This window comes from Pleurodeles waltl, chromosome 2_1 (genome assembly GCF_031143425.1).
Source record: "Pleurodeles waltl isolate 20211129_DDA chromosome 2_1, aPleWal1.hap1.20221129, whole genome shotgun sequence".
NCBI classification, from domain to species: Eukaryota; Metazoa; Chordata; class Amphibia; order Caudata; family Salamandridae; genus Pleurodeles; species Pleurodeles waltl.
Window position 1 is genome coordinate 79,148,972 of NC_090438.1, and position 20,492 is coordinate 79,169,463.

Below are 20,492 nucleotides of genomic sequence, written 5' to 3' on the forward strand. Positions count from 1 at the left end.
CCCAGAAATTGAACAGTGGAGCCCAAGAGCGCGGCGTAGTGCAGGGGGCTTCTGTGTCTGTCGTGTCCGCCAACGGTAGCGGTAATGCATGCACTCAACATGTCTTTCTTCTGTCTCCCCCCCCCTTTTTGTGGTTTCCCTGTTCTTGTGTGCATTAGCATCATCAGGCGGAGGAGCAGTGGCAACGGAGCAAGAGAGAGCTGCATCCCACATGGCCCTGGAGGTCGACACTACGGAGTCTGAATTCACCAGTGGGACGGAGGGCGAGGGGAGCTCCACGGCGAGGACAGGAGCTGACACCAGCGACACAGACTGGTCCTCTGGGAGCTCCCTTGTGGTGGCGGCAAACATCTGTGCCCCCACATCTACAGGTACAGCCGCCACCCCCCCTACCAGCACTGCCCTCCCAGAAGCCCTTCAGCCTTTGCCCCGTGCCCGCTCACCCAGGAGGGTGGGCATCACCTTTGCCCCAGGCACCTCAGGCCCTGCCCCAGTCACCCCTGCTGCCCTCAGTGAGGTGGCCATTGACCTCCTCAGGTCCCTCACTGTTGGGCAGTCTACCATTTTGAATGCCATCCAGGGTGTAGAGAGGCAGTTGCAACAAACAAATGCATTCCTGGAGGGTATTCATTCTGGTCAGGCGGCCCTTCACCGAGCTTTTCAGACTCTGGCCTCAGCACTGATGGCAGCCATTGTCCCCGTCTCTAGCCTCCCCCCTCCCCCCTCCAACTTCCTCAACCCCGACCCAATCCCCTGTACCTCAGCCTATCCCAAGCACACCTACAGACCAACATGCACACACGCCAACACCCAAGGGAAGCTCAGGCAAACATAAGCACCACACATCCCACAGGCACTCACACAAGCATCACACACATGCAGACACACCAACATCCACTGCCTCCATTGTGTCCCCGTCCTCCTCGTCTCCCTCCTCCCTCCCAGTCTCATCTACACTCACACCTGCATGCACTACCTCTACAGCCACTACGTCCCTCTCCAGCACACCCACCACCACACCCCGCTCACGTGCAGTCACCACCCCCACTACCATTCACACGTCCCCTGTGTCCTCTCCCAGTGTGTCTGTGACGACCCCTCCCAAGATACACAAACGCAGGCACACACCCACCCAACAGTCATCCACCTCACGACAGCTTCCAGCGCATGCACCTTCACCCAAAGTCACCAAGCGTACACCTCCTACAACCACCACCTCTTTCTCCACTCCCAAACCCCCTCCAGCTACCCGTCCCAGTGTGTGAAAAAAACTTTTCCTGTCCAACCTTGACCTCTTTCCCAAACCTCCCCCACCCCGTCCGTCTCAGAGGTCCCGAACTAGCACCGCAGCCACAACACCTCCGGGACCAGTGGTGCCTGTAGTCACCGGAATGTGGAGTACACCGGCCACCAGGGCAGCCAGTGTGGCACGGAGCCACAGCACAGACAGTCCCCCACCTGTGAAGCATCAGCAGTTGGCCAGTGCCCGGCTGGAGAGGGGGAAGACTCCAGCCACCAAAGCCGCTCCCAGGGGTCCCGTTGGGAGTGTGGAGTCAGCTGTGACACCTTCCAAGGTGGGGAAGGGCCACAAGAAACCCGGCATCAACCCCGCTGCCCAGGAGGCCACCGCCAGCACCAGCCCAGCTGCCCATGAGGCCACCGCCAGCACCAGCCCAGCTGCCCAAGGCCACCGCCAGCACCAGCCCAGCTGCCCAGGAGGCCACTGCCCGCACCAGTCCAGCTGCACAGGAGGCCACCGCCAGCACAAGCTCAGCTGCCCAGGAGGCCACTGCCAGCACAAGCCCAGCTGGGCCATGAAGGACCGCCAGCAAAAGGCCCGCTGGGCCATGAAGGACCGCCAGCGCCAGCCCCGCTGGGCCATGAAGGACCGCCAGCACCTGAGACCCTGCAATGGAGACCGCCATCTGAAGCACCGCTGAACAGGGCACTGCCATCTGAAGCACCGCTGAACAGGGCACCGCCATCTCAAGCACCGCCGAACAGGGCACCGCCATCTCAAGCACCGCCATCTCGAGCACCGCTCAACAGGGCACTGCCATCTGAAGCACCACTGAACAGGGCACCGCCATCTCAAGCACCGCTGAACAGGGCACCACCATCTCAAGCACCGCTGAACAGGGCACCGCCATCTCAAGCACCGCTAGCCCATGAGCGGCAGGGGCACTGACGCAACTGAGTCCGTCACGGGGTGAATGATGCACTCTGGGCACCATGCCCCCTCCAGAACCAGTGGAGACTATCATCCACTACCTCTGTCCTTAACAGGATGAAGCACTCTGGGCACCATGCCCCCTCCAGAACCAGTACAGACAGACATCCACTACCTCTGTCTTTAACAGGATGAAGGACTCCGGGCACCATGCCCCCTCCAGAACCAGTGGAGACTGACATCCACTACCTCTGTCCTTAACAGGATGAAGCACTCTGGGCACCATGCTACTTCCAGAACCAGTGGAGACTGACATCCACTACCTCTGTCCTTAACAGAATGAATCACTCTGGGCACCATGCCCCCTCCAGAACCAGTGGAGACTGACATCCACTACCTCTGTCCTTAACAGGATGAAGCACTCTGGGCACCATGCCCCCTCCTGAACCAGTGGAGACTGACATCCACTACCTCTGTCCTTAACAGTATGTAGCACTCTGGGCACCATGCCCCCTCCAGAACCAGTGGAGACTGTCATCCACTTGTGAGACTGTGGCTTTGCACTCCCCAGGATTGAACAGTGGGCAGACCACCCACTGTAGAGACTTGAGAGACTGTGGCTTTCCAGGATGTAACAGTGGGCATGTGGCCCCCTCGTGGATTTGTCGTTGTGCACTCAAGCGGCTGAGGTGCCCCCCCTTTCCCTCCCCCTGAGGTGCCTGTTTTCTTGGTATCTGATGCCCCTGCAGTGTTCTCTCCGTCATGGTCGGGGATCTTGTGTGGGCCTCGCCCATTCCATGTGGTCCCAGTGTTCCATGGACTATCTTAGTGCACTACCTGGACTACTATGCTTGGTATATATTTTGTACATGGTGTATATATATAATTCTGCCTACTTGCTTTTAATATATTTCAATGGTTACACTAATTTTCTATTGTCTTTGCATTCTTCCGGGGGGTTTGGGGGGTGTAACTGTGATGTGTTGATATGCATTTGTGTGTGTTGTAGTGGGTGAGGGTGGGGGTGTTGCGTGTGTGTGTCCCTGTTTTTTCCCTCCCCCCTCCCCTGTGTCGTAGGTGCAGTACTCACCGTGGTCTTCGCCGCCCGCGTTCGTGCTCCTGGTAGAGGAGCAGGAAGACTATCGCAGGGAGAATTTGGAGTTCCGGGTCCATGGTGTCCTCGTTCCTCGTGGGGTGTGTAGAGGTGAGCGTTTTCCCTTCGGGATTCCTGTTTCCACTGTGTTTTTATCCGCGGTGAATCCGCCCCAGAAAAGGTGGTGGATTGGCCTGTCATAATAGTGTGGGCAGTACATTGTCTCCCGCCTGTCTGTTGGTGGTGACCGTCACCCTGTTTGTTTGTACCGCCGTGGCAGTCGGAGTGTTAAAGTGGCTGTCTTTGTCGTAATTGCAATTTTTTTTACCGCCGGCCTGTTGCCGGTTTTACCGCCGCTTTAACACCGTCCGCCAGGGTTGTAATGACCACCTTAGTAACTTAGCACCTAACCTTCAGCAAGTGAAGGTTAGACATATAGGTGACTTATAAGTTACTTAAGTGCAGTGAAAATTGCTGTGAAATAACATGTGTGTTAATTCACACAGGCTGCAAATGGCAGGCCTGTGCAAGGGTTTGTCTGAGCTCCCTAGGGGTGGCTAAAGAAATTATGCAGCCCATATTGATCTCCTGGAACCCCAATGCGCTGAGTACCTATGTACCATATACTATGGACTTATAAGGGGGGTCCAGTATGCCAATTGAAATTGGTAAATGAAGTCACTGGCCTACAGTGACAAATTTAAAAGCAGAGAGAGCAAAATCACTGAGGTTCTGGTTAGCAGAGCCTCAGTGCCACAGTTAGGCACTACACAGGCATACACATTAGGCCATAAATTATGAGCACTGGGGACCTGACCAGCAGGATCCTAGTGAGACAGTCAAAAACACACTGTCATATAGGTTTTTATCTATGAGCACTGGGGTCCTGGCTAGCAGGATCCCAGTGCCACAGTAAAAACACACTGACTCACACTCACAAACAGGCCAAAAGTGGGGGTAACCATGCTAGAAAGAGGCTACTTTCCTACACATAACCTGGGTTGATTGACCAGTGTCAGGATACCAGCCCTGAACTGGTGAGAGGTAGAGTGGAAAAGGGGTACACAACCCCTGGGGCTACTGACCACCACTCTCAGAAACCTCAGGAGCCCATAGGGAACTCCCTACCAGCTTCAAGACTGGAGGAGAAGCTTGCCCAATGGCCTCGCTTAGGGCCTTCACCTGGCAGTGGATGGTCTGAGGCCTGGGTGGAACAGAAGTCAAACCCAAGGAGTGGAACGGGCTACATCACTTTGTTGGCCGTGGTGGTACTGTCTGCCTACTAGGATGCATCTGTGAGTAAATTAAGGTTAGGAGCTTCACAGGTGGGGTCCACAGATGAGTAGAAGGGTTCCCCATGGGTCAGTTCAGTGGCCCCAGATAGTATTGACAAAGGAGCCTCACTGAGTTCAGAAAGGCATAGAACTGGCAAGCGCCCCTCCAGCAGCGGGCCATTGTCCATGTTCTACAGCCTTAAGCAGGGAAGTCCATCAAAGTATTGATTAGCCTACCCTGGCTTTAGGCTTTAAGGGGGATATGTTGGAAATGGCCTCTCTGCAGGGTCACCCCCAGACTTTTTGCCTTCCTCCTACTTTTTCTGACCTCATCTTCTGCTAGCTTTAGGACTCTGGGTACTTTACCACTGCTAAATTGCTTGTGCTCTCTCCCTAAAACATGGTAACATTGGCTCATACCCAATTAGCATATTTAATTTACTTGTAAGTCCCTAGTAAAGTGCACTACATGTGCCCAGGGCCTGTAAATTAAATGCTACTAGTGGGCCTGCAGCACTGATTGTGCCACACACATAAGTAGCCCCATAACCATGTCTCAGGCCTGCCATTGCAAGGCCTGTGTATGCAGTTTCACTGTCACTTCGACTTGGCATTTAAAAGTACTTGCCAAGCATTAAACTCCCCTTTTTATAATGTGAGACATCCCTAAGGTAGACCCTAGGTAGCCCCATGGGCAAGGTGCAGTGTATGTTAAAGGTAGAGCATGTCCTTATGTGTTTTACATATCATGACAGTGAAATACTGCCAAATTTGGTTTTCGTTGATGCAAGGCCTATCTGTCTCGTAGGTTAACATGGGGTCTGCTTTATATGTTATTAAAGTGCAGATACCCATTGGGGCAGATAGAAATATGGATTTAGGGTCTCTGAGCTCACAATTTTAAAATACATATTTTAGTGAAGTTGTGTTTTAGATTGTGTGTTTGAAAATGCCGCTTTTAGAAAGTAGGCATTTCTTTGCTTAAACCATTCTGTGCTCTGCCTGTTTGTGGATTCTCTGTCTAGGTCAGTTTGACAGTTGGGCTGTTGGCACCTCTCTCTAGACAGTGACACAAAGGTGGCTGGGGTGTAGCCCACATATCTTGATGAGCCATCTGTGCTAAGATGGAGGGTAGGTGTTGTCACTCACACCTGAATGGGCTGTGCTTGCCCTCACACAGTGCAGCCTCCAACCTCCTGGTGTGTGGCCGGGGCCCTGGCCTGGAGGAGAAAGGATCTTACAGACACTTGAAACTTTACTTTGAAGTATGCCAACTTCAAAGGCAAAAAGGGGTATAAGTATAGACCCAAAGCCCCAAACTTTAGATTACTTCAAGGATTTAAAATGAACCTCTACCTGGAGAAGAGCTGAAGAGCTGAGGAGTTCTGTCCTGGCCTGTGACTGCTGTGTTGGGCTATCCAGCAGTTGCTACTTCTACCTGTGCAAGGAGACAGAGACTGGACTTTGTTGCATTCCTGCTTGAGATGTAACTCCAAGGGCTTGGAGTAGAGCTTGCCTCCTGTTTGGAAGCCTCAAGGACAGCAAAGGCTTCACCAACCAGACCTGAGTCTACTTGCTGTGGACTCTAGCTTGCCAGAGGGTGCCATTATAGTTCCCGGACCCCTGGAAGTGAATTCCTGGAGAAACACCAGTCTAACGATGCCGGACGACACCATGTGACTTCGCAAAGGATGCCAGTGCCTGGACCTGCTTCGCCGCTTGTCCTGAGGCTGTGGACCTTTCTGAGTGTGACGAATCCGATGACCCTGTGTGCTGATGCCGCCTCCCTGCCCGGAACCGCGACGTCACCTGCCCCAAGGCCGTGGAACTCAGAGAAGTCCAACGACCCTGTAGGCCTCGCACTGCTGCAGCCGCTGATCACTCCCGGCTACGCTGACACTGGAGTGTCGTAAGTCCAATGTCCGTGAAGATCCGATGCCATTGCAGCGCCTGTGGCCCTGTGATGTCATCGCAACCTCGTGAGGTCGTTCTGCAGCATCGTGACGCCGTCGGACCTTGTATCTGCTGGGACCAAGGGACCAACTTCGCATCGGATGCTGCCTGACCTCCACCGCCCTGCAATAAGGACCTGACGCAGCTGTGCAATGCCTCTACCATCCTGCCCTGTGGCAGTAGAACTGGTGCTGCATCAGACCCAGCAACGCCATTCTCCCCGACTCCATGCACCGGCCTGCTTCCTACTTGTTTCATAAGCTACTGTACCTGGGGGGTTGAACGACTCTGTGAATGGCTCCATTGGCGCCGCAGTTTAGGAACGACTCCGTCACGACGCCGCTTGTTATCAGCTTTCAGTATTTGCACCTTAAGGCACTGTTTTCATGCATTTAAGTACTTTTAAGTGCTAAACTTGGATTTTTAACTTTATATTGTAGATTTTTATCGTAGTTGGTCTTGTTTGTTTAGATAAAATATTTACTAATTTTCTAAACCTATGTTGTGCCATTTTGTAGTGGTTCACTGCATTACTGTGTGTGTTGGTACAAATACTTAACACATTATCTCAGAAGTTAAGCCTGCCTGCTCATGCCAAGCTACCGGGGGGTGAGCGGGTGTTAAGTGAGTGTGATTTTCCTTTACTCTGACTAGAGTGAGGGTCCATGCTTGGACAGAGGATAACCTGACTGTCAACCAAACACCCCATTTCTAACAGCAGTTAACTTACCACATGAATTAGCAAGAAAACTGACAATGTTCTGAGGAGCCCCAAGTGAAAGTAGTTTGCCATAAAATGAAATGATCCACCAGATCAAAGGCAGTACTGAGGTCAGCAAAACACAGATATGGTGAGCCAGGTTTGGCCTTGGTATATTTCCCAATAAGCAGGTCCAAGTTCACACACTGTTCTACTGTCCCCAACCCTTTTTAAAACCATACTGGACTTCTGACAAGATGGAATTAGCAGTGGCCTACTGCTCTACTCTTTGTAAGAGAACTCTGCCCATCAATTTAGCTGAGGAGTCCAATAAGGAAATTGGGTGGTAGCGCTTGGGGGTCAGATCTATTCCCCTTTTTAAAAATGGGCAATATGATAGAATCAGCTCAACTAGGGGGGGATCATACACTCTACATCTCCGTTAAGCACCTGGGTCAGAATAGGGCCCCAAGGTTCTACTGTGCTTTAAAGGCATCAACTGGGATGCCTTCTGGCCCAGGTGCTTTGCCCCCTGCACTATGATCTAAAGCAAGGAGAACGTCCCCCAGTGTCTATCTGCTCTGCATCATCTGCTAAGGAGCCAAAAATGTCTGAATAGTGCTTAACCCATGCATAAGATGGAGCATGCAACATGAGTTTTGGGGCTGTGTCATCTTTCAAAAAAGGGGCATTGATAGCGTTCCAAAATAAAGTGTCATCGTTGGTCGCAGCAACTTGAGCTAGATTTATCCAGGACTCTTCCCTGCGTACCTTCTTCCTATAGTCTAAGGCTAAATTATAATCCTTTCTGAGTGACATAATAGCAGTGTGATCTCTTGGTAGTCTATGCAATGCTATTCTCAGCAATCTGGCTGCCTGGGTACATGAATGATCAAACCAGCTATGCTTCATTACAGACCGAGGTCTAGAGTTTCGGGTCAGAAGGACATTAAGGGACCTGGTAATGACTTCAAATGCATGAACACAGCATGTTGTCAACCTTGTCATCTAAACAGTGTTTGAATTCCGCGTCATTAGTAATTAACATCTTCTGGAGCACAAATGCAGGGTCTACACCAGTCCAATTAATCTGGACACCATTCTGCCTCATGACATCTATGTTAGCAGTGTTGGTAATAGCCCTCTGCCTTTCCGTATGTAATAACAGAGAAACTAACGGATTGTGGTCACTTACTTCAGTCGCTATAATTCTATGATCAATAACAAAATTCCAAAGTGAGTAGGAAACTAAAAAATGATCAATAGACGTACTAGCGCCTCTACCAATTAATTAAGGGATCTGAGCTTTATTTGCCTTAGCATTGCTCTCCAGTAGTGATAAATCATACTTACTAATAAAAGAGTTGTGGGACTGCCCATAAACATTATGTAAAAAGTGGGGGCTTCATTGACTGCCAGATCAGTTATACCACACACCAATTTGGTCGCAAGGGAACATTTCTGTATATTGTAGACCCCAGTCCACATAATAAATCAACTTGCAGGGCTAGCTTGTAGGAACCTATCTAAATACTCCTCTAAGACACCTATAACCACACTACACCCTGGAATGAGCCAGGGTGCATCCGACGCTGTGGAAGTCCCTTAAAATGCTGTTGGCTTGATGCACATTGAGAGGCACCTGTGTGAAGGTAAGGTCCGCCCCTCCTCTGGAATACTGGGGGACCTAGTCCCACCCCAGCCACGGCACTGCAACAATCTGAGGTTCTCGATGATCCACTCAAACACAGCTTCTTGGCGTATTCAGATAAAAAATGCAAGTAGAACTCGCATCATCCTAAAATTATTTCAATCCAGACTTGTCAAGGAGGGAAGCAGCATTTTTATTGACATTCTCTAAACCAGGACGTGGAAGAATACCTTTCTTTGAGGTCACATGTCCCAGATACTCTAATCCCTTCTCAAGGATTCACACTTTTTCTTTAAGGACTTGGTTTGTATAATTCTGAGCAATTTTTAAAAGATGATAATGTGCTCAGACAAGGTGAGAGCAAATATCAAGACATTAGCTTAAAAAATGATGGCCCCTTTGATAGCTTTGAATATTTCGTCCATAATCCTATACAACACAAACACCAGTGAGCAAACCCCAAACAGCTTCCAACAGCATTGTCGGACCCAAATGGAGACACAAAAGCAGTGAAGTGGTGAGATTCAGGCTTCAGCTCCACCTGTTGACAAGCAGAAGCAAAGTCCAAATTGGGTAATCACTTGGTACTCCACAGCATGGCCAAGATCTTATATATTTTGGGTGGGGGGATAGTAAACCTATTTCTCCCTATTCAAATTAAATCTAACTAGGTGCAGATCTTGAGCACCCTGCTGCACATGCGAGCGAAAACCAAAGGAGAGAACAGAGAGATGATTTAATGGGTTTAATTACTAGCATCCCTTACACTTGAAAGTACACCCCTTAGTCCTTAAAAGAGGTGGCACATTTGTTGGTTTTAATCCAGTTTTTTAATCCATTTATCCTACCTAGGGGCTCTAGAAGACCTTGGTGTAGAGGTTAAGAAGGTCTTCTACCCAAATCTCTCTCCAAATAAGGCCAGCACTTGATACTTCGCATCAGGCCTCAGCACTATGCTGAATAACCCTTGGTGGAACCACTCCAGAATGTCTAACCCCTTGAGCGCAATATAACATTTATTTGGATGCACCTCCCTCTAATGTTGGTCTAATTTGAGGTGGAATGGTGGGCAAAAAAATGATGGACTGGAACGCAACCTTGAGTAATTTTTAGTGGCTGCACAAACATGGGTCCTGTGCTCCCTGGAACCAAGCTGCACCAGACTGAAGAGGTCCAAATAGACCAAAACTGGTCATGGATTGCTTGTGTGCTGGTTCAGAGAGGCACTGGCCTATTAGTTTGTACTGGCCTGTTCTTGTTGGAGCAGGAGCAAGACCAATTTGCTTGTAGCTGGGAAACATGATAGGCAAAAAAACTATGGAATGGGATGTGTTCCTGAGTAATTACCAGTGACCGAGATTAATTCAAGCATTCCTTTCATCACTTTTTTGCATTCTTTTTTGTGATGTGATGTGTGTGACATGTATAGCCAGACTATCGTTCTTTGATGTCTGTGCCACTGGGATCAAGCTGCACCTGGCTGAAGAGACCCAATAGGTCAAAGCTGTTGCGTCTGCTCTGCTTCAGAGAGGACCTGCCATGGCAGTTCAGGCTGTACTTTTCCTTTTGGAACAGAAGCAAGGCTGGGTCTAATCTAAGGTGGTATGCTAGGCAAAAAATCACTGAACTAGGATGCTGGTTGAACAATTAATTACCAGTGGTTAAGATTAATTCAAAAATGTCTTCAATCACTTTTTTGTATCCCACTAAATCCAACGCATCTTTAAAGCAACCCAACAGATCAATCTATCCATTTTCATAAAATTGGAGCTTCGTTGAGGAGGTTAAAATGGCCTGTTACCCCACACACTCTCAAATAGCTCTCTGGTGATCATGGTAATTCTGTTATCAAGTTACCAAGTGGAGAACCTTTTCACCAACCTTAACATGTACATACAGATCAATGCACTGCAGCGGCGGATCACTAGTTCTGATACTGTGATACTTAAACACCAGCGCAATATATTGGAAACTGGTTTGCACCCACTCAACAGAAAATGAAGAGTCACCCCTCTCACTCACTGCAGATACTCTGTCCAAACCATTGCTTATGCTTTGACACATTTTGCCACTGTGCCCAAACGTGTTGCATAAGCTACAAGTAGCCTTTCTTGTGGGAAGCAGCTTTCCATCCTCAGTTTGTGATGGAAAACCACAACACAAATAAGGGTTTCTGCTGTTTGAGAAATGATTTGATCGTGTCAATTGACCCCTTTTGCCCCTTGTCACTTTGAGGTTGCTAGCAGACACTGTCTCCGACTGCCTTTCATCCAGTTCTCTTGATGAGATGTGCAATGTTTCAATGCTATTCATTGTTTGTGTGGTCTCTTCCAAAAAGGGGAAATTAAAAGAGAGTACTTTTTGTTAGACGCCCTTGCCACAAAATTGGCTCATAAACTGTTCTATGACTAACTAGTCACTATATTCTCTACAGGCACACCACAAATAAATGATGTAGATCTGTAATGTAAGAATCAACACCCTCTTTCTGAATTTGAATCCTCTTGTAAGAAATGTGGTTATAAGTTGTGCAGGATGTGAGGCCTGTACGAGCAATAGGTCCCTTACTGGGAACCAAGCACCCCATTGTAGCACTTCACTCTCTCAATTTAATGAAGCAGGCCTACATACGGGAGGTGGTGTGGAGTATTAATCACCATTTGTTGACATGCAATAATAATACTCAATAAATGATTGTCCAGTAATGGATTCCTATTTATAGAAGGAAACGTACATTTATCACAAAACACCACTACATTATATGCATTCATCTACAAATATAAACATTAGGCAGATAGGAAATATCTTGGGTGACATTCTGCAATCACATTTGACCCCTACAGTGTCATGACCCCCAGAATCACAGTACCCCCCACTTAGACCTGACAGCACATCACAATATAGTAGGGTATCACTTTATATGAAACAAGCCCATTGGCTTTGTCAAGGGTTCATCACAACACATATAAAGGAAGCCTATTGGCTTTGTCAAACATTCAACTTGTTAAAAGACAACTAACTCACGTGTTAAAATCATCATCATTTTTATGTAATCCATTATAACCAAATGTAAATGCAATGGTTATTGTCAATAAAGCATTTCAACACTGTTTATGAATTACTGTCAGCATAAATGGTCATAAAGCATTGAAAATTGACAAAACGTGTCTGTATCTTCTTGTATACCTTCAGGCCACATAAAATGCAGCCATGGAATCAGCCACTAGAGTGTGCTGCAATTCCAATTGAAGAGCAAAAGCTCCGGCCTTGGAAGCGCTTTGGGAAAAAGATGACTAACTTCGGGGTTTGTGACCCTAGAAACATAGGGTCAGTTTTTTTTCAAATATTTACTGGGGGCACTCTGTAGCAAACGTGATGGAGTACACCTAACTCCCTCTCTGTCCTCCTCATTCAGAGATAGGAAGACCATACACTATTTCTTATGGAAAGCTCCCACTATGGCATGATAGACTAGGGGCCGTCGAACAAAAAGCATTACACCACATTCTCTTTTCAGAGTGGACAGTGTTATGTCTTTTTTTCTGTTACTGCCAGGTAAAACTTGACTGGGAGAGGCAGAAAAAACATATTGACCGGCACACCCTGGGAGAAAAGTCCAAGAACTTGGGGTTGATTAGATGTTTGTTTTTAAGGAACAAACTTTCACTTTGGGAGTTTGTTTGTGCAAAATTAGAAAAAGGTTTACAAATGTGGTGAACTGTTCTCAAAACTGATAGCGCATCCAGTCTTTATAAATTACTTGTACTTGGACACGCCGGAGCTCGGTGAACCTTTTAACCTAGTTGGGCTTTCCTCATCCAAGAAGAGTCAGATCACTAAAATCAGTCATCAATAACTATTTTAATCAATGGCCAATAGTCAATTAATAATCAATCAACACATTAGGAATCAATAACAATCAGTAATTTGACGCATCATGACCTTTCAGTCATGAATAACTACACCAATTTATTAGATGTTAATGAGTTTATTTCCCTATATTAACAAAGCTAGCACAATGTATATAAGTCTCAAAACCAAATGATATATGTATACGAACATTACTAGCTGTCCATAGCGACGGAAGAAACGCAATCTATGCAATATCTGGATTATAATGCACTCGGTTATAGCAATGCAAATCACCAATATAAGCAATTGAATTTGGCTAATTTCATACATCGGTCAGCATAACAAGATTTAAATTTAGCATTGTGCATCAAGTGAATACCTCAACTAACCTCTAATTAGCATTGGCATGTGGGGCTCCATGCAAAACAAATTTTGGCAACACAAATTTAGAAAACTCCTAGCTTGGGCCCTATCAAAATAAGCAGTACCTAGGAAGGAAAACACAATTCATAATACAATTATCCTTTCATAATTACCAAATACAATCAGCATTCAAGAAAAGACTTCGTCCCTCAGGTACCGGTTCGATCAGCATGGGGCAGATTTCCAAGGGGGCAAAGTTAAGGGCAAGTTTCCTTGCGGCAGCAAGGAGAATGTGGCAAAAGACACTGCATGGACAGGACGGGGCAAAATATAAGTTAAAGTCTCTAGGGTGAGAATTCTTTAAGATCTCTTTCTCTGCGACAGAGAAAAGGGCATCAAAAGGGCTCGTTCCAAAATGGCTTCTTGAATCTTGATTCAAAATGGCATCGAGGAAAATGGCTGACTTCTCTTTGTCCGGTGGGTTTAAGTAGGAAACATTCCAAATTCTTCAGGGTCTTCCATTGGAGGGTTCATAGGGTGGCTTCAATTTGACCAATGAATAGTGTCTTTCTCCTAGTACTCATTTATGCATACATTGTCCTTGGAGCCTTGGAACACAAGTTGCAACAAAGTTTGCCAATTAATTTTATCTTAGTGTCTTTGTTGTCTGCACCTGCAGAAACTGACCTTGCTTCAAAGAGGACGAAACCAGCCTAGCACTAAACCTTGAGATAAGTGTATTAGTCATCTCTACTGGAAAAATACAGCCTTAACGTAAAATAATATGTCTTTGTTAATACAAGTGAAAACCACGCAGTTAAATTTGAGACCGGGCAGCTAGGCCAAAGCCTCTGCTAAATTTAAGCTAAGCACAAAACAGTTTCGACAAGAAGATCATAAAATACATTTGCAATTATGACGGACTACTACATTTGTCAATTCTTCATGATTAATTAAGTCCGTTTACAATAATGGCGAACTACCCCGTGGGCACAATTTCCCACGTACATTATTTTTCTTTGCTAAAATCACAATACCTTATAAGATTTTGGTTATATAATATATTAATATTTGTTAGTCCTATTTTTCTGCGTCATCAATCCCTCCTTTGATGACTAATTATGTCATCACATCAATTCTTCCACCACAAATTTTATTCCATTAAAATTCTGTTTTAGTAATTTGGCACTTCAGTCAATTCCCTCTTTCTTTTGGTTCCCTTTGATTTTTCTCTGTATAGCTCTATCATTTTATTTTGTTCTTTCTCTTCCCTTCCCTTCTCCTTTTGTTTCTTGATTTCAATATTTTAATAGCTTTCCATATTCCCCAAATACCTAATAAGCAAATTAATATTATTATTATACCGTTTACTATTTTCAATAATAGTCCGTTCCAAATGTTGCTGAGCCAATTTCCCACCAAAGCAAACCCTTTTCCAACCTTCTCCCATACTCCTGGTTCTTTCAATTCCTTCAAATCTGTACTTTCGTTAGTTAAATTTGTAAGCATTTTCCTAATTTGTCCGCTGTTGTCCGGAATATAAGAACAACAGTGACGTGCACCAAGCATTTTGCAAACGCCGCCATCCTTTGCTAAACGAATGTCTAAAGCAAGACAATTTTAAAGAGTCATAGCTCTTTCTGCAGCAAGTTCAGCATCCATCAGGATTATAGCTCCTGAGAATTTTGTCAACATGTTATCCACAATAGTAGACAACTTTGGTATTTTGATTGAATTCAATATGAATCCTACTGAAGGAATCATTGCTCCAAATATATCTCCTACCACACCAGAAGCTGTCTCTCTTTTCTAAACATGATGTGATTCAGACAGCTTTGGAAAATTCTATAAGTCGTCCAATTGATAAATCTTTGGAAATACTATTCCCAAATAACATCTCCCATACCTTCCACAGATATAATATACTCCTGGAATAGCTGGATCTAGGCCATTTAACATGAATGTCCATTTAGCTTGAAACAAAAACGTATGTTTACATTCACTCGTTCCCACAAAGATTGTGTCATAATATGATTTAGGTCTTGTATTGCATCTAAAGCTAGTTTCCCTTGTGTCTTTATCGTGGCAAAAGCATAGTTATCTACAGATGTCCTTTTGTGTAATTCCCTTTCTAATTTTCCTTCCCCACTTTCCTCCTATCGTCAGTGTGATCTAAAAAACTTTTCTCCATCGGTGAAAGCAAGCATGTAAGGTTTTCTCTGTGAGCGTAAGCTGTGTGAAAAGGTGACAATGGCTCAAAGAAACCCCTAACTAACTTTATATAATAATTTCTTGCTATTTTACTCAGGTACTCAATTATGGGGAGATATGCAAATACAACATCATGATTGGAATAAAAGTAGTGAATATACTCCTGGCCATAAAATCTGGTCATTAATAAACTACATGAAATTCCATACGTAAGAGGCATGCTATGATATGTCACTCCTTCTATTACTGAGGTAGGTATTTGTGTGCACACATAACAATCTTTCGCATCCATTTTCTCGACATACTCATTCAGCAAGCGATAGAAGACATGAGAGGAGAGTTCTTTCTTGTCATGCAAATATTTCTCGTCTTGTTCGAGTTTCTGCAGAGGAGTTAATTCAGTAGTAGGTTTAGAAGTAGAAGCATCATTCACGTCTCTTTCACTCTCTCCATGCATTCCAAAAACTATTGCTATAATTATTAGTACACGTGCAGTTATCAGACCTATACATGTGTATTTACAACATTTCATTTTGTGTCCTTTTGCAGTGTAGCCTGTCATGATCTATATAGAATCAGAAAGTTGAAGACACTCTATCAAGTCAAATTTGCATATATATATAAAGCTGAACGAGTTCAATGTTCACACGGTTTTCTTTAGCAGCTTAGTCTCTTATCGGTTTAGCAGCCTTGTCTCAAGACTGGTTTCAAAGTCAATCAAATTAGCAATGTCTTATCCGGTTCAAAAGTCAATCAGGTTGCCAATGTCTTATTCGGTAATGTCCATGGAATTTCACTTCTCAAGTGCCAAAGTGACATTCTGCTTCTTCGTTCTCAAGACTGAGAGATAGGAATTCGTCTGACCAATCGTTAGTGGCTATGTATGCCCACTCCGGACCAGAATATCTTCTGCTCAGTATTCTTTTCCTTTTCAATTTTGCATCTCCTTTTGATTCTCTCTCGCTGGTGCCTTGTTCCTTGGCTGGGTCTTTCTCTTCACTTGGTGTTGTTATTGCGACAGACACTTCTTTTCTTTTCTCTTTCAACTTTGGCCCTTCACTTTCGTTTAATATTTCTTTAGGCCTTAATTTCACTGGCGATATGCTTTGTCTCCGTTTCGCACTGTTTTCACCTGAAGGACCTGCAACCGGTTCTGGAAGAGTTTGAACAATTTCACTCTGTCCTGTTTTGTCTTCTCCCCCTAGGAGGTCAATCGAATTTTCTTTTTCTTTTCCTATATTGTCTGTTTCTAGGAAAGCCCTCCTCTGATCAGGCTCTACTGCTTCTTCACCTGTCGCAGGCTCTTTGTCACCTTCAGGATCATCGTCACTTCCTGAGGTTTCTCCTCCATTCTCCTCAAATGGATCAGCTGTTTCTTCCTCAGAAAATATTTGCCCTTCCTCTATTTCTGCTTGTTCGCCTCCAGGTTCTCTTTGTCCTGTCTCGGTACCTGGTACTTTCCTGTCGGTTGCTGGTAATTTTAGCCCTTCGACTTCCTCTTCTGTGGGGCACGTCACCCTTTTCGTGTGACTGGCGTGAATCCAGTTGGGAACTCCCGCACACTTCACAGCAGTGGTAGTTGTCAGAATCACTTGGAAAATTCCTTTCCAACGGGGTTCCAGACACGATTTCCTCACGTGTTTCTTTATCACGACCCAGTCACCTGCTTTCAGGGTGTGTCCTGGACATTGGATCGGTGGCAAGGTGGTTGCCTCCACCTGGTGAGAAAAAGAGCGTACTACATCAGCTAGACCTTTGCAGTAGTCCAATACCATATCATCGGTAATATTTACAAGTGCATTCGCAGGAACTGCTGGAAGTCTCATGGCTCTGCCCATGAGAATCTCATGCGGTGATAGTCCAGTCTTTCTATCAGGGGTGTTTCTCATTGACTTTAGCACCAAGGGCAATGCGTCAGGCCATTTCAAGTTTGTGGATGCACATATTTTCGCCATTCTCGATTTCAATGTGCCATTTATTTGCTCCACTAGTCCTGATGCTTCAGGGCGGTAGCTACAATGCAACTTTTGTTCAATGTTCAGCGCTGCACACAATACTTTGATTACTTCGTTATTAAAGTGACTTCCCCTATCTGATTCTAAAGAGATCGGGAATCCGAAACGTAGTATTAGTTCTCTCAAGAGTAATTTTGCAAGTGTAAGGCTGTCATTTCTACGTGTGGGGTATGCTTCAATCCAGTGACTAAAAATGCACACAATCACCAACACATATTTCAAGCCTCCATGCACAGGCATCTCATTAAAATCCATTGGCATCCTGCTGATTGGCCACCTGCTCTTCCAATGTGGCTCAAATTTACTACTGTTCCCTTCCCTGCGTTCATTTGTTGGCAAATGACGCAACGATGGCAAACTGCTTCAGCAACTTGACGGAATTTAGGATTGAACCAATCAATTCATGGCATCCCTTCCAAGGTAGGCTTGTCCATGATACAATCTGGCCAATTGTGTTAAAAGGCTGTCTGGTAGAACCAATCTCCCTTCACTTGAAACCCACAAATCATCTGGTTTCTTTATGCATTGTAATTTGCTCCATGAGAGTTTCTCATCCTTACTGACTTTATTTTGTAGGAATTTCAATTCTTCAATCGTATCTACAACTTTTAAAGCAAAGGCTTCACTTGGTTCAAGTTCTGGCTCATTTATCAGGTTCCATTCGTCTCTGAGCAATATACAGTTCAATGCGCAAAACCTCGCAACTTGATCTGCATATCCATTTCCCAGAGAAACTAAGGGGGTCATTCCGACCCTGGCGGTCCATGACCGTCAGGGCCGGGGACCGCGGAAGCACCGCCAACAGGCTGGCGGTGCTTCCTGGGCCATTCTGACCGTGGCGGTAAAGCCGCGGTCAGAAAAGGGCAACCGGCGGTTTCCCGCCGGTTTACCCCTGGCCCAGGGAATCCTCCATGGCGGCGCTGCTTGCAGCGCCGCCATGGGGATTCCGACCCCCTTCCCGCCATCCTGTTCCTGGTGGTTTTTACCGCCAGGAACAGGATGGTGGGAACAGGTGTCGTGGGGCCCCTGGGGGCCCCATAAAGATTTTCAGTGTCTGCTTTGCAGACACTGAAAATCGCGACGGGTGCCACTGCACCCGTCGCACCCCTACAACTCCACCGGCTCCATTCGGAGCTGGCTTCATTGTTGAAGGGGGTTTCCCGCTGGGCAGGCGGGCGGCCTTCTGGCGGTCGCCCGCCGGCCCAGCGTGAAAGCCAGAATGGCCGCCGCGGTCTTTTGACCGCAGTGCGGTCATTCGGCGGTTCCCTCCAGGCGGGAGGCTCCCGCCGCCAGCCGGGGTCAGAATGACCCCCTAAGTCTTGTGATTTCGAGTGTACACTGCATTTTACCACTGCCACTTACCCTGGCAACTGGATAGCGTGCAACAGTTCTCTTATTCTTTCACCATTTTCACTGGTGACCCTGAAGAGGTCAAGAACCCTCTTTGTGACCACAATTGTCCAAAATCATGCACTATTCCAAATTCGTACTGATTGTCAGTGTAAATGGTGACTTTCTTTAATGCAGAAAGTTGGCAAGCTCTAGTAAGGGCTACTAGTTCCGCTACCTGTGCAGAATAAACTCCTTGAAGCCAAGATGCTTCCAGAACACCTGTTATTGTACATACGGCATATCCTGCTTTCAATATTCCTAGTGCATCTCTTAAACATGAACCATCAACAAAAATAATTTGATCATTTTCTTCCAATCTGGTGTCTTTGATATTAGGTCTTGGCTTAGTACAAAATTCAGTCACCTGAAGACAGTCGTGCTCGATGTCTTCGGCGTTCTCAATTTCGACATTCTCACTGGGAAACAAGGTTGCTGGGTTCAACGTAGTGCACCTTTTCAGCTGCACATTAGGTGATCCCATAATTATTGTCTCATACCTTGTAAGTCTTGCACCGGTCATGTGCTGCGTAGGGAACTTGTCAAAAGTATTTCAACCGAGTGAGGGACCATAACTGTTAAAGGATGTCCCATCACTATTCCTTCACTCTGATTTAGGCTGATACCAACTGCTGCTACGGCACGCAAGCACCCTGGCAGGGCTAATGCGACCGGATCCAAAGTAGCTGAAAAATATGCTACTGGTCTGTTTACGCCACCATGGGCTTGAGTCAAGACAGACAAGGAACATGCATTACGTTCATGACAAAACAATGTGAAAGGCTTTGTGTAATCAGGCATACCTAAAGCTGGAGCTCTGCACATGCATTCCTTTAATTCAATAAAAGCATCCATTTCATCACTTTTCAACACTATTTCATCCAGCGCATCTTTCTGGGTCAGTTTCAGCAAAGGTTTAGCTAGTGCCGAGAAATTGGGAATCCATTGGCGGCAGTAGCTCACCATTCCCAAAAACGTTCTCACCTCCCTCCTCGTTTTGGGTGGACTCATTTGAAGTACACTTGTTATTCTCTCTTTCATGATTCTTCTCGACCCTTTCTCTATTTGGTGACCCAAATATTTCACTTTCTTCTGGCAGAACTGTAATTTTGAAGGGGACACTTTGTGTCCGTTCCTTCCCAAATGGTTCAATAGGGCAATGGTGTCAACCGTACAGTCATTTTCTGTCTTGGATGCGATCAGCAAATCGTCAATATACTGTACCAATGTTGATTCAAAAGGTAATGCCAATGATTCCAAATCGTTCTTTAGAATCTGATTGAAAATTGATGGTGATTCCGAAAACCCTTGAGGAATTCAACACCAACTATAGACTCTGTCCAAGAATTTGAAGCAAAAGAGAAATTGGCTGTCCTCATGAAGAGGCACAGAAAAGAATGCTTGTGACAAGTCGATGACTGAGAACCACTCTGCATCACAGGGAATTTGAAACATTATCACAGCTGGATTTGGTACCACGGGGCAATATTTGACTATTATGTTGTTTATTTTTCTCAAATCTTGAACAATTCGGATCTTTCCACTTGGTTTTATTAGTCCCATGATTGGTGAATTACATTGACTACTTAGCACTTCTTTCAGTACTCCCTGTTTCACAAACTCATCAATGAGTTGGGCGACTTTCATGAGGGTGTCTTGCGACATATGGTATTGTGGTGTCTGGGGAAAATTTACATTAGGTTTTACAGTCACCTTCACTGGTTCCACTCCTTTGACCAATCCCACTTATTTCCCTGTCATATCCCACACTCCCTTTTCAACTGTTTCCTGTAACTCAGCAGGAATATCTGCTTCAGTAAG